The following is a 16,828-nucleotide window of genomic DNA, read 5'->3' as shown; positions in this document are numbered from 1 at the left end:
ATTTCACAACACTCTCCACACACTAACCTAGCCACCATGTTTTTTGATTTTACATTTAGATTTTTATAGTCAGGATCTATATACTCACTGCCTACTAGATATTTTCACTTGGATTTCCTACAAACTCCTCAAATTTCAAACGTCCAAAACTGAGTCAGTCTCCCCCTTCACATTTTTATTTCATCACACTCCAAACACACTTCACCTCCTAATTTTCCTATTCCAGTGCCTAGACCAGAAATGGCTACAAATCTGCCAGAATCCTACATTCCTCCTTCTCCCTCGTATCTATCAGCCAACTGACCGTCACATTCCATGAAATGGACCATGGGTTTAAGAATTGGGCTCTAAGCCAAACTGCTAGGGTCTAAATTCTTGCTCGGCCCTTGCCAGCTGTGTGGTCTTGGACAAGTAACTTAGCCTCTCTGTTACTTAGCTTCCTCATCTATGAAACAAAACTGAAATCAAAATAATACAGGCATACCTCAGAGCTACTGTGGATTTGGTTCCAGACCACTGCAATAAAGTGAATCATCACAATAAAGTAAGTCAAATAAATTGCTTGTTTTCCCAGTGCATATAAAAGTTATATTTACAGTATGCTATAGTCTACTAAATGTGCAATGGCATTGTGTCTAAGAAAAACAATGTACATAGCTTAACAATGCCTTATCATTAACAAAATGCTAACCATCATTTGCACTTCCAGTGACTCATAACCTTTTTGCTGGTGGGGGGGGGGGTCTTGCCCTGATGTTGATGGCTGCTTGATCAGGATGGTGGTTGCTCAAGGTTGGGGTGGTCGTGGCAAGTTTTTAAAATAGGACAACAGTTAGCTTTGCCACATAGACTGACTCTTTCATGAACAGTTTCTCTGTAGGGTTTGATGCTATTTGATACCCTTTTACCCACAGAACTTCTTTCAAAAAATGGGGTCAATCCTCTTGAACCCTGCCACTGCTTTAACAACTATGTTTGTGTAACATTCTAAATCTCTTGTCATTTCAACAATCTTCACTGCATCTTCCCCAAGAGCAGATCCCTTCCGAGAAACCACTTTCTTTGCTCATCTATGAGAAGCAACTCCTCATCCATTAAAGTGTTATCACAAGATTGCAGCAATTCAGTCACATCTTCTGGCTCCACTTCTCATTCTAGTTCCCTTGCCGTTTCCCCCACATCTGTAGTTACTTCATTCCTTGTCTTGAACCCCTCAAAGTCATTCATGAGTGTTGGAATCAACCTCTTCCAAACTCCTAATGTTGATATTTTGACCTCTTCCCATGAATCATGAATGTTCTTAAAGGCATCTGGAATGGTGAATCCTTTCCAAAAGGTTTTCAATTTACTTTGCCCAGATCCATCAAAGGAATCGCTATGTCTGACAGTTACAGCCTTATGAAATATATTTATTAAAGAACAAGACTTGAAAGTAGAAATCATTCCTTGATCCAAAGGAAAGACAATGGATGTTGCATTAGTAGGCATGGAAACATTAATCACATAGTACATCTCCATCAGAGCTCTTGGGTGACCAGATGCATTGTCAGTGAGCAATAATAATTTGAAAAGTATCCTTGTTTCTAAGCAGTGGGTCTCAACAGTGGGCTTAAATATTCATTAAACCATGTTGTAAACAGATGTGCTCTCATCTAGCCTTTGTTCTGCCATTTACAGAGCACAGGCAGAGTAGATTTAGCATAATTGTGAGAGCCCTAAGATTTTCAGAGTGGTAAATACACATGGGCTTCAACTTAAAGTCACCAGCTGCATTAGCCCCTATCAAGAGATTCAGCCTGTCCTTTGAAACTTTGAAGCCAGGAATTGACTTCTCCTCTATAACTACGAAAGTCCTAGATGGCATCTTCTTCCAGTATAATGAAACTCTGTTTTTTAGTACAGCCACCCCCATTAATGACTTTAGTTAGATCCCCTGGAGAACTTGTTTACAAACAAGTTCTTCTACGTCAGCACCTGCTGCTTCACCTAGTACTCTTATGTGATAGAGACAGCTTCGTTCCTTAAACCTCACAAGCCAACCTCTGCCAGCTTCCAACTTTTCTTCTGCAGCTTCCTCACCTCTCTCAGTCTTCACAGAACTGCAGTTAGGGATGTGTTCTGGCTTAGGCTTTGGCTTAAGAGAATGTCATGGCTGGTATAGTTTGTGGCATCCCCAAAACAATTACAACAGTAACATTCAAGATGACTGATCACAGATCAGATCATCGCAACAAATAATAATAAAAACGTTTGTAACATCGCAAATATCACAAAAATGTGACACAGAGACACAAAGTGAGCAGATGCTATTAGAAAAACGGCACCGATAGACTTGTTCGACACAGGGTTGCCACAAAGCTATTGTTTTAAAAAAAAGAGCAGTGTATGCAAAGTGCAAAAAACTGCACAAAGTATGTCCACATTTTCATCATAAGGCTGCTGTAAGCACTAAATTAATTCATATATGTAAAGTGCTTTGAAGAGTGATCAGCCATAACCACAGTGAGTGCATAATAAATTTTAGCTGCTATTATAATCATTATTGTCACCTCCTTAATATCTATCTCTCCAATCTGTTTATCATCCTCACCACTACTCATTGAGGTCAGGTCCTTTATTTTTATTTCACCTATATGAATGTCACGGCTTTAAAACTATGGTTTCCACTTCTCTTCTTACTATATTCTTGTTTTCATAACTTTGATCATGTCGTCCCCCCAGTTCCAGTGCTTCAATGGTTTATTACCACCCTTGGGATAAGTGCAAATTATTGAGTACAATATACAAAACCCTAGATAATCAGGCAAATCAAGCCACATCTATCCCCTCCGTTCTTCTGGTATGTGAGGTTTGAATCTCATTGATCAATTTGAACTAGTTCAAAACCAGAGGCTCTCAATTTTTCTTTTAAAGCAAGTTACGAAAGTGGCCAAAATTTGCTCTGAGACTCTGCTGCCCACCACCTATTCATCCCCACTTATGTTTGCTTACCTCCCCGTTGAAAAAGACTAAATGACAGGAGATGCCATTATACAGGAATATATGCACGGGTTTCCTACACGTCTGCTTTAGCAAGAATCTGTTCAGATCCATTCTTTTCAAAGTGTGGTTGGAAGATCAGCAGCATCAGCATCACCTGGGAGCTTGTTAGAAAAGTTAATTTATCAGGCCCCACACACACCTACTGAATTAGAATTTCTAGGGGTGGGCCCAGGACACCGTTTTGTAATAAGAACTCTGGGTGATTCTTATTCATGCCAATATTTGAGAAGGTCTGATGAAAATGATGCTGATTGAGGCTTCATTCTTACATGCAGGAGTCAAAAATACTACTGATACAAATACGAATTACAAAATGTATTAAGCAAAGGGTACGATCCTGAAAAAAAAATTATGATGAATCTAAATCCTTTATAATTCACATGTAAAACAGCAGCATTTACTTTTTAAGTAACTTCCGTGTTTTTTCTTAGTGTTTATTTATTTTTGAGAGAGAGAGAGAGTATTAAGCAGGCTCCAGGTTCTGAGCTATCAGTACAGAGCCTGATGCGGGGCTCAAACCCACAAACCATGAGATCATGACCTGAGCCGAAGTAAGACACTTAACCAAGGGAGCCACCCTAGTGCCCCAAGCAGCAGCATTTTAAAGTTATGACCAATTTAAGATGTCTTGCCTATACACTGATAACAAAACATTTTGTAAGAAAATGTTGGTAATTTCGGACACCTGTTCTTAGAGCATGACCAGTTGGAGCTACAACTTACCAAGTATTTTGTAGCACTCTGACTTCTAATAGAATATTTAGAATCCTTAGTAGACTCCCATAATTAGCTGGAGTTTGTTAATGAATGCTATCTTTTAGTAAGCCTTAATAAGTTAGGGTGTCAAGTAAGTAGCTCTTAATTGTTCACAGAAGTAGAAACCTAAGCATGGTTTGTTTTTTTTTTTCACTTGTGAGAACGAAAACACGAACTTGTATTCAAGGATCAATTTGTTTCTAAAACAGACTCTCCTTGTTCATCAGAAGTTGGCCAACTACTTTGAGAATATCTACTCTAAAGAGCAAAACAACCTTCATCTCTAACCTTTGTACCTGAGTCAAACTGCCCATAACAATCCAGAATTCTCCTCTGGGAAACCTCTCCCCTCCCCATTCCCCCATTCTGAGGCAGCTGGACCTTCTCTGTCTTCCTCAACCATCCCATGCAAACCTCGATAACCACACTTACGGTGCAGTGAAATAATATGTTAACTTCTGCACTTGTCAAGATCTTTTCAAAGCTTGATTCTGACTGGGTAAAGAAAGGAGTAGTCAAAGGAATTCTAGGTTGATATATAACCAGTCATTTACTATACCTGTCTATTCTTAGCTTTATCACATACTTTTTCTATCTTCAGTCATTCTGAAAACCATTAATTTTTCCCATTTTGAAAATCATGCTTTAATGATGACAAATTTCACAGAGAATAAGAAATTATGCATAAGGACAGTATGAGTGGCATAAATTCTCTATTAATTCATTCATAATCTGGAATGAGAGCACAGTTTCTATTAAGACTTCACATTCTTTTTTGCCATTCTCATTCATAAATGTTACAAAACATTCAACCACTGTGAAGTTAAGAAATAGTAAGTGGAAATATGGTAACAGGCTATGGTAAGAAAAGAACTACACTGATAATCAAAAGGTTCTGGTTTTAATCTCAGCTTGACTAATAAATATCAGGCTAAAATATCTTAAATTATCAGGGCCTCAGATTCCCAAACTTCAAAATAGAAGTGAAAGATGATTTAGATCCCTCTCAGTGGGAATAATAAAAGTCTCATGGTGTAAACATTCATACAGCATTATTATAATTCTAGGATAATCAACAAGGTAATATAGGGGAAATGCCCCAAAGTACAATCTATATGTGTAAAACCAAAGTTAAAATTTTCCCTGGAGACTATAAAATTATTTTCACCTGCCTGGTTTAGGGAAGCGTTATTTGGATGCAGGCCCTTGCTGTGGCTGCTGTGATCTTCTCCAAGTGCATGTAATAAAAACAACTGAAAGGGGGGGTGGAAGTCCCAACTTCCAGGTATTCTCCAGAAGATCATCTTAGATGGAGACTTGACACTCAGAATATGTACAGTGTGAAAGGCTGAGAGCCCTTGAGGAATCAAAGGCAAAAGGCCTAAAGCTTTTGGAGAAGCTGTAAAGACAACCCCTCCTCAAACTTCCTCACATCACCTCCACTCACTCTTCTTCCAAATGAATACTTAATCATAATTAGCTTATACATTTTAAAATTTTAATCTCATATGCTTTACTATTATTTTTGCTTATTTTATACTCTATTCTCTTGTCTCCCTTTTTAGCTTCAATTGTTTAAGCATCACACACTTATTCTTGTAACTTTTCACTCTTACCTTTATTTTCTGGCATTGTAGTCTCATCTTTTCTTGCCCTACCATTCTCGTTTATGGCTATCACATTCAATTTCTTTAGAGCTTCAATTTGAATGTCTTAAATGTTTTCAATTTTTTAATTCAAATTCTGATTTTAATAATATTAGAATCATCCTAAATTTCTTTTCCCTTGGTCATTTATTTTATGTAACCTGTATTTATTATGGCCAGCAAAAAGCAAGTCCAGAAAAGGGCTAAAAGTAAAGAAAGTCATCATAAGCCAAAAAGCATGTCAGTTTTCCTCCTTGTAACTGCTTTTTCTGCCACTCTGGTTCCCCAGTAGATTCACTGGTCCAGTCCTGGGTGGCTCTCCAAGGAACTTATGCACCCAGGGACAAAGCCAACCCACAGACCTATTCCCTCTCCCAAGGCCGTAAGGCTCACTCTGCAAATGGCATCTGGGTTTGCTCCAATGGTGCTACTTGTTAACTTCTCAAACTATCCACTGTGTGTATTTTAAAATTCTTAACTCCAAAACACGCAATGAACAGAATTTGGGTCATTCCCCTAAGAGAAATGAGGAGCTATTATAACCAAAGGGATGGTATGAAAATAAGTGTTTTCTAAACATCATTCTGGCTACTATGCCAGAGCACCTGCCAACAAAGTATAAAAGTGTCCGTGAAGAACCAATCCATTCGTTCAACAAATATGTATTAAGTAACTACCACGTGCCTGCACTCTGACAGGCACTGATACAGCAAGGGGGGAAATGATAAAATAGGAAAAAAAACATACCAGAAATATGTATAGTTAATACATATTTTAAGAGACTACTGCATTAGTTCAAGCAAGAGTTGAAAGTGTCTTAGACTCTGATAGTGGTCCTGGAGACAGGGAAAATTAGAGTGAATGTGGTAATATTTAAAAAGTAAAGTGACAATATTCAGTGATTCAAAACAAAACAAGTGTTATGTTATCTTCTGTTTCACACAAAATTTATAAATTTTCAATTGCTAAAAGTAGAGAACACAATTCACTTTTATTTCGGTTCTTCTTCCATGATTTGTCTTTCTATTTGGTTACTATTTTCAGTCTCTTATACTCTAATACAAGTCAAAATTTTAGAATTCTATGACTGCAGTATTTTCAGGCAAACAGACTCGAGACCACCAACCATTAGTACTGGGTTCTTTCTGGGAGCTGAACATCAATAACTAGAAGGCAATGCAGAGCTAGGAAGAACACAATTAACCTCCTGGAAATAAAGCATTACCTTACATTCCAACCAAAAAAATCAAAGAAGAAAGAATATTCAGCAAGAGATGCACAGTGCATTGTTGGAGGCATTTATCTATAGCACAAGGGAGAAGTTAGGGATTAAAAACATAAATTTGTAGTTGTTTCAAAGGATTTAACTGAAATGAAAATAAAGTCTCACAGGTAACTACGGAACGCTGAAATAAGGAAGAGTACTGTACGTCTTAGTCCCTCACACAATCAAGCTCAGAGTTGTGCTTTAATAATATATCTTTGGGTTTTACAGAAACAGACATAAGAGGATCCTTCAGAAAAATCTGTTGCTGGAATGTTGGCAAGGATACAGCCCTCTCTATTACTCATTACTCCCATGTAAGGCCTGACATGAGAAATCTCTTAGAATTTAGTCCACGAAATGACATTCCCTTTTCTGAAGAATGCTATTCTTCCCTCTTTTTCAAAATGGATATTCTGTAACTAACTACATTCCACTTTAACTACCAGGAATCTCAGAGGCAAAACAGGAGCTTAACCATAGGTCTCTATGTCTTCGGTTTTAGTAGTTGTCTCTCATTGTGTTAGCTTTTCTGTACTGCATCATGCATCTGGAGAAGCTCCTGAATCCTTTAACAACTGCTTCATAACAACCCCCAGTTTAGTGGCTTAAAAAACAATTTATTATTTATCATAATTCTGTGAGTTAGCAGTGTGGCTATTACACTGATGGGGTATGGGCTCGCTCAGGCAGCTCCATAGCTCCATTCACCTGGTAGGGCAACTGGGGGCAGAACTCACTTGAGCCAGCTGGGCCTGGAACTGTCCAGATCTCCCCATGTGGTCTTTCATCTTCCCAGAGACTGGACCAGGTTTCTTCCTATGGTGACAGCAGCATTCCAAGAAGGCAAGCTCCAATGTGCAAGCACTTAGCAACTCTCTACTTGCATCACATTTGCTTAAGTCCCACTGGTCAAGGTCAGTCACAGGTGCGCGCGCGCGCGCACACACACACACACACACACACACACACACACACACACACCAGAGTTACTATGGAAGGGTGTGGATACTGGAAGGGGTGATTCATTGCAGGCCATTAACTTAACAGTCTACGATAGCAGCTCCTAATGGGGCTATTACCTCTTCTTCCAATCCTTCTAATACTTGAAGCATGTTATTCTTTAACAAAGTTCCCTTCCTATCTGCCCCATATCTTATCTTTTTAAGGGCTAAAATATCCTTTATGGGTGTTCTAAGCTCATACTAGTCCAACATATCAGTGAATGAATGCTTATCTAGGATTCAAAAGTATTTTAAAATTTAAAATGCACCATATGCCACAGCAAATGCTCACTCCTAAATTCTTAAAGCTCTCATGGAAGGAATAAAAATTCCTTTAAATTTAAGTGCAAAAGCCTTTAAAAACATTAGTGCCAATTACTTCCCCCACCATGAGAAAATGCATCATTCCACTGTTGATGTCCCATACTCATGTTATTGAGATACTTTGTGTCTCTAGTCAATATTGAATGTATTATCATACAAGGGTCCAAAATGTCTAGAATCTTAAAGTTAGAAAGAGGACCATTATCTTCTGGTTTCTACACTAAGTACACCAAAGAGCAAGACAAGAAGATGCTGAGAAGTATAAAAATGTTAAGCTAAAGAACAATAATATAAACAAAAGAGCAAAAATCACCAAAGAAAGGGTAAAGGAGAAAGAAATTCATTAAACTTGTTTCATCTTGCAAGATGTTACTATTTTTCAGATGTCCTATGATAAGACGAAGATGAGTTGAATAGGAAAAAAATTAACTTTTAAAGACATGACTATACATCTTGTGATTTTTATCTGTACTTTTTAATCTCATTGACTTTTTTAAAAACACCAGTTCAAATTCAATTTTAGACTGTAAGTTTTTGTGAAAATCAATGTGTTTTGGGAAAAGGTGTGTGTACATGTGACTTGAGGGTGGCTGAACAGGTAAGGTGGGTCTCTTTGGACACATAAGATTTGCACTATGACTAGGGATAGCACACATAACTATAAAAAAGTCAAGAGAGCCCTTCTGGCTGTGATTATGATGCCAAACAAGATGTTGTTCTGTGAATAGGTGGCAAAATGCTTCAGAGATTTTCCACCAGGGGAGACAAAATGTAGAACTTTACTTATGCACAGAAGACTTTTTTTTTTTTTTTTTGTTAAATTAGGCCAACAGCAGAGTTATTTTTAGATTACTTACTTCACTTTCTCTTCTTAATGGGCTGGTATACAAAATAGGACAGAAAATGCACCATATGTCACAGCAAATGCTCAAATCCTAAATTCTTAAAGCTCTCATGGAAATAAAAGAGATCTCTATCTTAAAATATGAGATTTCCATTCAGATGAAATTAAGACCATAACTATTCTGACGGATATTTAACAGTTAACAAATAAATTACATACACCTTGTTTGAAAAAAACAGGATTTCAGAGAATTTTTCCTTTAATCATTTTTAGGAAAAACAAACTGTAAGAGAAGAGCTAAGGTGTGAATAAATGTGTTGATTTACATTTAAGACTTAAGGTTAACATTTAAATCATACAGCATTTTCAAATTCTATAGTGACTAACAGAGCTCTTGATTTCCTAAAGTTACAAAATTTAGATGACTCATCTACTTGCTCTTTCATAAAATCAATGTAAAGTCTGTTCAGGCAGCCTCAATTCTGTAGAAAGACAAACTTTCAAAACTTATTCTTTGCATTTTGACATAATGCATTCTCATTTATGATTGCAATCATGCTCTACAAATACTTATATTGTTATTTTGATTTATATTATTACAAATATGACAATGAGATAGAATGTATGACCTTAACGACATCTATGTACATAATATATGATACTAGAATAAAAAATATAACTGATTAAAGAAATTGTCCCCACTTTTATCAATGACATAGATATAATTTAAACTATACTAGGAAATAATGAGCTTATTTTAAAATAGATTAATAAAGTCAACAAATATCACACAGCAACATATTCACTATGTTTTTGGAATGTCTCGATTTTACTGAGTAAACAAAATTGAAGGACAACAAAAGTTTTGGCACCTGTTTGGGGTTTAAACCACTGGGTCACAGTTTTTAATTACGATGAGGAAAAAAAAGTGCTTATTTCCTCAAAAAAATCAAGTAAAATCTCTAAAGTTTTGGTATTCTGTTGTTTATTGTTTTATTAAATTATAATCTTGTGAGTGCTTCATATGTTAAATGTGCAGGTCTATTTGTTTTCCCCAAAAACAAGGGAGACAAATATTACTAGATACAGTTCATCATTGTACATAACCTAGTTTTAACAAGATTATATGTACCAATGAAATAAAACATCTTTAAACTAATATAGGCATTTAGATATATAGAAGTTAATTTCTAAATAACACAGGTCTGCTGATAAATTGTAACTTTTCAACAAAACAATTTTAAAATATAACCTTAATAGATAAATTTATGATGTAAAACTAGGAAATTAAAGAATATTATGATGATTAATGTTGCTAAATTAATAGTATTGATAAAATCCTGTGTATAGAGACTACCTTAAATACACATTCTAATTTTTTTTTAATTTTTTTTAAACGTTTGTTTTTGAGAGAGAGAGAGAGAGAGAGAGAGAGAGAGACAGAGAGACAGAATGCAAGTCGGGGAGGGGCAGAGACAGAGAGAAGGAGACACAGAATTTGAAGCAGGTTCCAGGCTCTGAGCTGTCAGCACAGAGCCTAGATGCAGGTCTTGAACCCATGAACTGTGAGGTCATGACCTGAGCTGAGGTCAGATGCTTAACCGACTGAGCCACCCAGGCACCTCTCTAATTCTTACGTTTAAAAATACACTTGAATAATCTGCATTTCGATACAATCCTATACACCTTAATTCTAAGATATAAACCAAAAGAATAATCAGGTCTAATGGCTGGAAGAAGAATGTTACGCTGAATACAAAAACTAGTTCTTAAAACTTGAAATAAATCATATTATCTTGCCAATAAAAGTATTAACCAAAGCAAAAAAACTGAAGCACTAAAGTCATAAATGGCTGCTTTTAGAGGAGAGCAGACTCCAAGCAGAGAAGAACAAACAAGTTTACCTGCATTCAGAACTTCACCACACTTTGTGCCAGACACTGGTCTTGGTCCTGAAATAAAAATTCTTGTCTAAATTGTAGTTAAGTAATACTTTATAAAGTCAAGTCAATTAAGTCTAAGGAGACCAACCCTAAAGGTAACAAAAAAGAGATGAGGTCGCAAAAATAAACATTATAATTCTGAACTTTTATTGAACATTCAACCGGGTTCACACTTTTTTTTTTTGGTCCACTAAGTAAACATGGTAAGTATGTGGAAAAAAACTTTAAAGAAGTGGCAAAATATGTTGACATTTTTATCAGGTGATGTGGCTGTGTCTAAGTAGTTTTATTTTTATCTTTCTCTATTTGCTAAATCCACATTTAAATTAATTAACACTAATTTCACCATTTACCTACTTTAGAATTTTACTGACGATGACCTCTAAGTATGTACAATGGATTCCCAACCTTCCATATTTTATGAATAGATATTTTAGGGCTGGATTAGATATTAAAAAACACCATTCCAGACTATGTTCTTTGGTTTTAAATTGATCCATTATTCCCACTCGAAATGAAGCCCCTCCCATGACATGATATTGTTTAAGAATAGTTACTACACACACACAGTAACCACTTTTTGAGCATGTGCTTTTTATTAGAGGATCACTAACACATGCTCCCAACATCAACGAGCTAAAGAATATGTACTACTTGCCAAACCTTTCTTCCACTGAGCACATATCGCCTCTAAATAATTATTTCCAGACAAATGGGAAAAGGGATTGTGCTTCTTTGACTAAATTATCCAACATATTTTCCTAGCACTGAAGGAGACAGAAGACATATGAGTATGAAGTATCTTCCAAACACTCTTCCTAGTGCTTCCTTACTGCCTGAAACCCAGAAAGTCCAATATTTTCCAACTAATTTCCTCTGTGTGCATGTAAAATGACAGCTGACAGAATATAGAGGCTTGTGTATTAGAGGGCCACAGCAGCATGCTGTGAAGAGCTCACATCATAGAATACAATGATCTGGACCATTAGATGCAAAGGAGAAGATTCCATTGCCAATAAAAAGTGGTAATTAACTAGATTTATCACAAAAATAGAAAATTACTCCATTTCAGAACCAGGAAAATTAGCTTCCTAAATTTAAAACCAGGCCAAGTTTAGAGAAAATTCCCAGGCCCAGGATGAGCTTCCCGGAACAGGAGAGCAGCAACCCTGCAAAAGAAATTACCTAACATACCAGATTTAATTATATGGAAATAGCTTTATCCAAATCCATCAATGGAATACAAGAAAAATACTAACAGGGAGTCAAAATTATACCTGGAAAGGATGAATCTTTTAAATTTATTGTATAATATTGCTTACAAAACATATTCCTCCAGAAAATGAGACTTCAATGGAGTGATGAATTTATTAATCTAAAGACATGTTTAAAAGCCACTCAATAAGGTCTAAGGCTTTGATAAATATAAAAAATAATATAAAACTGAGACAATCTTAAAATACAATGGACATCTACTTTTGCCACATCTAATAGCTTCAGAGAACTTCATGAATAAACCATTGTAACCTCACTTGCAAATACCACAAACAAAATTCAAAATTAATTTGTAAGTTTCAGGTTTCAAGCTTCCAAGGATATACTGATTCAGACAGAGATAATATCTGACTTCTGAGCACATCCACAAAGTCAGATTTTCCTCTCAAGAATATTCCTACATCAGCTGTTTTGAACTTAACTGCCTGACCAAAGGGGGCAAGAAAATGAGGAACATAATATATTTGCTTCTGGTAAATTGCATACTTTCCTTTCTTCCAGTTCCTCAAAATTCACAGGGGCAGATATGAGGGATGCTCTTTTAGCAGAAAGGGTTGCCCCAATCCTAAACCTTGGCACCGTTTTTTTTTTTAAGTATATTTATTTTGAGAGAGAGAGAACATGAGCAGGGGAGGGGCAGAGAGAGAGAGAGAGAGAGAGAGAGGGAGAGAAAGAGAGAGAGAGAGAGAGAGAGAGAGAGAGAGAGAGAGAATCCCAAGCAGGCTCCACGCTGACAACGACCCAGGGCTTGAACTCATGAGCCATGAGATCATGACCTGAGCTGAGATCAATAGTCAGTTGAATCCTTAATCGACTGAGCCACCCAGGCACCCTAGCACTGTTTAAGATGAAAAACATACAAAGTATAGCTGACAAAATATTCTTTCAAGGAAAAAAAAAGTGGAAGGAGGAGCTAGGAAAAAAAGGCAGTCATAAATAAGATCAGTGCTAAACACTGAAGAGAAGGCATCTACTATCTGGCAGCTGCTGTGTGGGGATCTTTAAAAATATTTTTAGTTCATACAAGTAACAGAATTTTCATCCATATTTTACAATGAAAAATTTAGGTTCAGAGATCAGATAATTTGCCCAAGATCACACAGCCAGCATGGGGCTGAGCCTAGGATTTGCTCTCCGTCTGTCTAATGCCAAGCCCTCCTCTTGCCATGATGTCAAACCCACATCTTAGTTGACAAATATTCCTGCTGGGCCTCCACTGTGTGCACTCATGCTACAAAGAACTACAAAAGGAATAGAAGACATTGCCTTTGCCCTCCAGGCAGTTAACATCTAAGAGGTATTCTGAAGATTCAGATGCCCAATCCATGAGAAGAAATGTGGTATACACAGAGGAAAGAGCAGTAGTCTAGGGAGAGGGAGATGACTCACTCTTGGCTTCACTATATAGTAGCTATATAACCTTGGGTAAATAATAATTGCTAGTATTTCCTCATCTACAGAGATCTTGTAATATAATATCTGCCTTAATTATCTTACAGAATTAGTTTAACGATCCAATTAGATAATATAAGAGCCTTATTAGCTATAAAATGTTTCACAAATATGAAATGCTAGTACTGCTATTCACGTGTCCATCGTCAGGTCATTACAGAACTTTGGGTAAGTATCTGAATTCAGCAATAAAAAGATTAGCAGACTCACTTTTGTTTCCCAGGCCTTTTGTTTGGCTTTGTTCTGGCTGGTTAAGAGAGTTTGTGCTCTTAGAGTGAGGATTATTAACCAACTGGTTCTGGCTCTTGATCCCTGCACTGCCCAAGCACTCCAGCTAGCTGTCTGCTGAAGATAGGGTCTGTGACCAAACCACTTTCCCCTGCTACAACTGTGACCCCAAGACTATGCAGGCAGCACGCTTACTGCTAGCCCAAAGGTAAGATAGTCCTTTTTCCATTTCCTTCCTCCTTTATTTCCTTTTCTACCTTCTTCATCAGCCATCCTATACAATTAGAACTTTGGGGTGTCTAGCTCACCCCCAAACCCAAAGCTGTACCTCAAATTACAAATTCTTTCTCTCTGTCAACTGTATGAGAAGACCCATTTCCTGAGGGAGGCTGGAGGAACTAGGTTCAGAAAGAAACCAGGTGATTAAGACCTTCTCTGAGGAGGTGGAGAATTTGCAAAACAAAAAACATCCCAGAGCTGGCTTGGAAGAGTTTCTTGAACTAGGCTGTACAAACCACAAGCATTTAAAATAAATAAGCTAAATCAATTCTCTGTATTCAAGACAGTATTAGAACACAATTTCCTATCAATTTTCCCATTGTAAATTAATCAATGTTTAGAATATTCTCTTTCTGTGAGAATTATTACTCCCAATTCCAAATAGCCAACTGACAAACTGTGGATGGCTTACTACGCTTCAAATACATTTGACTGAAAAAGACTTACTGAAATTCTTTAGATAATCTTCATTTTATTTTCTGTAATTTTAAGCCAACCACTTTGATAATGCATAAGTTGAGCTCAATGAAGCAAAAGCAAACCTTACTGCAACTGAAATGTCACGGAAGCAACTTACACACAACTTGACCAACATCCCAGGCTTTAAATGCGTACCCAACACAACTACTTCTACCTATATCTTTCTCTCTCTCTTACTCTCTCTCTTCCCCCCCGCCCTCCCCCCCGAACTTCTTTGTCTCTGTCTTTACAGGAAGTTAATAGTATTCTCTCCTTCCTACAATTTGTTTTCCGGATGTGACATTGTAGTTTTGTTTTCAGATGAGTAATAGTAATTCAAAATGCTCACTGGATCAAGAAAAATACCAGAAGTAAAACTCTTCATTAGATCTTTAGAGATTATTAATGTACTCTCATAGGAATAGTTATATATTTTATATTCTAAGTCACAATTTTATTTCTGATGACCAGTAGAGTTTGGGTTTCATTTTGATTCCCTATATCCCCCCCCCAAATGCTTTAGAAATGCCATGTAATATTTTACTCCACTGTTTCCAAAAGCATGGTCTTCATACCACCTTATTTAAATCATGTACGATATTTTCTAAAAATGCAGACTCCTAACCCCAACCCCTCTCCAGACTACTGAGTCAGAGTAATTCATGTCAGACCTGCAAATAAGCATTTTAACAGCTTTCCCCAAATAATTCTTATAACCAGCAAAATTATCTCAAACGAATGTTTCACTTACTTATACATTTATACATCCGCAACAGCTTCATCTAAAACATTTTATAAACTTACCACGTGCAAACATATTACATCTCTATTTGAATAAATGTTTCTATCTTCTAGCAGTAAAGACAATTTCCTCAACTAATAATGTACTTAGCTTGGTGTGTCCTACTTTACCTAGGTACTTGCCAGAGGAGCATTCAACTGCCACATTCAAAAACACTCTAAACTTACTTTAACTTTTACCACCACTTACTGAAATTTAAATTAAGAACTAGTCAAAATGACTAAACGTTTTGTTGAAAATGGGATTAAAAGCCACAAATAACAGTATAGCTCTTTATTTACAGAAATAAAGTCTACAAATATACATATTAATAGTTTTTTTAACTCAAGTTGTCTTAAATTTATATCATCTATGTCATCGAACAGTATTTTTTTCCTCCAGTTGTATTTCATCATTCGCAATTAACATTTTCAAAAAACATCAAAAGAACACCTCACTCTCTGAGGAAGACCAGAATAGTTCATTAGCGATGCATATCCCAGCAGCCCCCATACCTGGCTGCATTAGGTCTTTTTGCACTTTCCGTTTTTTTTTAGGTCACACAAATCCTGTAAGTAATGTAATGAAACCACAGGCTTGTCTGTATTTTCTCTTACAGCCAAGCCCTGGCTCATAAATATTTCACTTATTGTTGTCTTAACTCTAAAAGAGATTTGCCTGTATTTTTCTTGCTTTATTTGAAACCTCTCTCTTCTGAAAGTGATTCTGATGATGACTTTGGTAAAGCAGTACATTCTTTTCAAAAGGGCTCTCATTCAAGATGATGGCAACCACCTAGGCCAGCAAACCAAAAATTTTTAATACTCAGAAATATAACATTCATATAATTCTGAACTAAAATATTTCTCAAGGAAATACAGTATCATGAGACAGAGGAATGTTCTCTATGCCTTAAAATGGTAAGAAAAGAGTTCACATAAGTACCTTCAGGTTACAGAAAACAAGGAGAATTCAAGATGAGGTCACAGGGAAATGTTAGGAGGAAAGGGTATTTTGAGTTAGGTGGGCATCAAAAATCACAAACTGCTTATTCAAAACAGTGAACAGTGGAAACAAAAAAGCATTAAAATTCCAAGAAAAAAAATAAAGAAATGATGTTGTTCAATACACAACTCTTTCATATGATAAAGCAACAAATGTTACCTCAAATCAGGCCTCCTGTCAAAAAGAGAGATGTGTATTCTGAAGGAAAAAAAAAAAAAAAAGATTCTGGCAGTCTACTAGCTACTGAGATTTGTGGACTTGCCCATAGCAAGGAAGAAAGAACATCAAGGAAAAGAACTATTCCTCATTCTTAGTCTTTTCATCCATCTTCTCATCTCCTCCAACTGAAACTATGTAATCTACAAAGTTTACACCAAAAATAAGAACAGAAGCACTCCCCAAGACAGACTCTGCAAGATTAGCTTTAGTTAACTTAAAAAATACAAATAAAGAAATGCCAGAACACATAAGCAGAAAAACCTAGCTACAGGGTCACCATAAGTAAATATAGTAGGAAATCCTCTTT

The 16,828-nt window shown here is 36.5% G+C and overlaps 1 protein-coding gene across 1 annotated transcript in view; it reads right to left on the bottom strand.

The window, feature by feature from the left end:
* The window catches only part of FOXP2 (forkhead box P2), a 541,760-nt gene extending 530,875 nt beyond the window's left edge, over window positions 1-10,885 (bottom strand). The window contains exons 1-3 of the mRNA XM_042970294.1: window positions 10,785-10,885; window positions 7,449-7,527; window positions 4,231-4,293 (exon numbers count right to left, since the gene is read on the bottom strand). The gene's annotated coding sequence lies outside the window, so the exon portion shown is untranslated. The remainder of the gene's footprint in view (window positions 1-4,230; window positions 4,294-7,448; window positions 7,528-10,784) is intronic.
* Window positions 10,886-16,828: the final 5,943 nt, after the last annotated feature.

Source organism: Panthera tigris, chromosome A2, assembly GCF_018350195.1.
Source record: "Panthera tigris isolate Pti1 chromosome A2, P.tigris_Pti1_mat1.1, whole genome shotgun sequence".
NCBI lineage: Eukaryota > Metazoa > Chordata > Mammalia > Carnivora > Felidae > Panthera > Panthera tigris.
The sequence above is the reverse complement of the archived record's forward strand: the minus strand, read 5'-3'. Positions and strand labels throughout refer to the sequence as shown.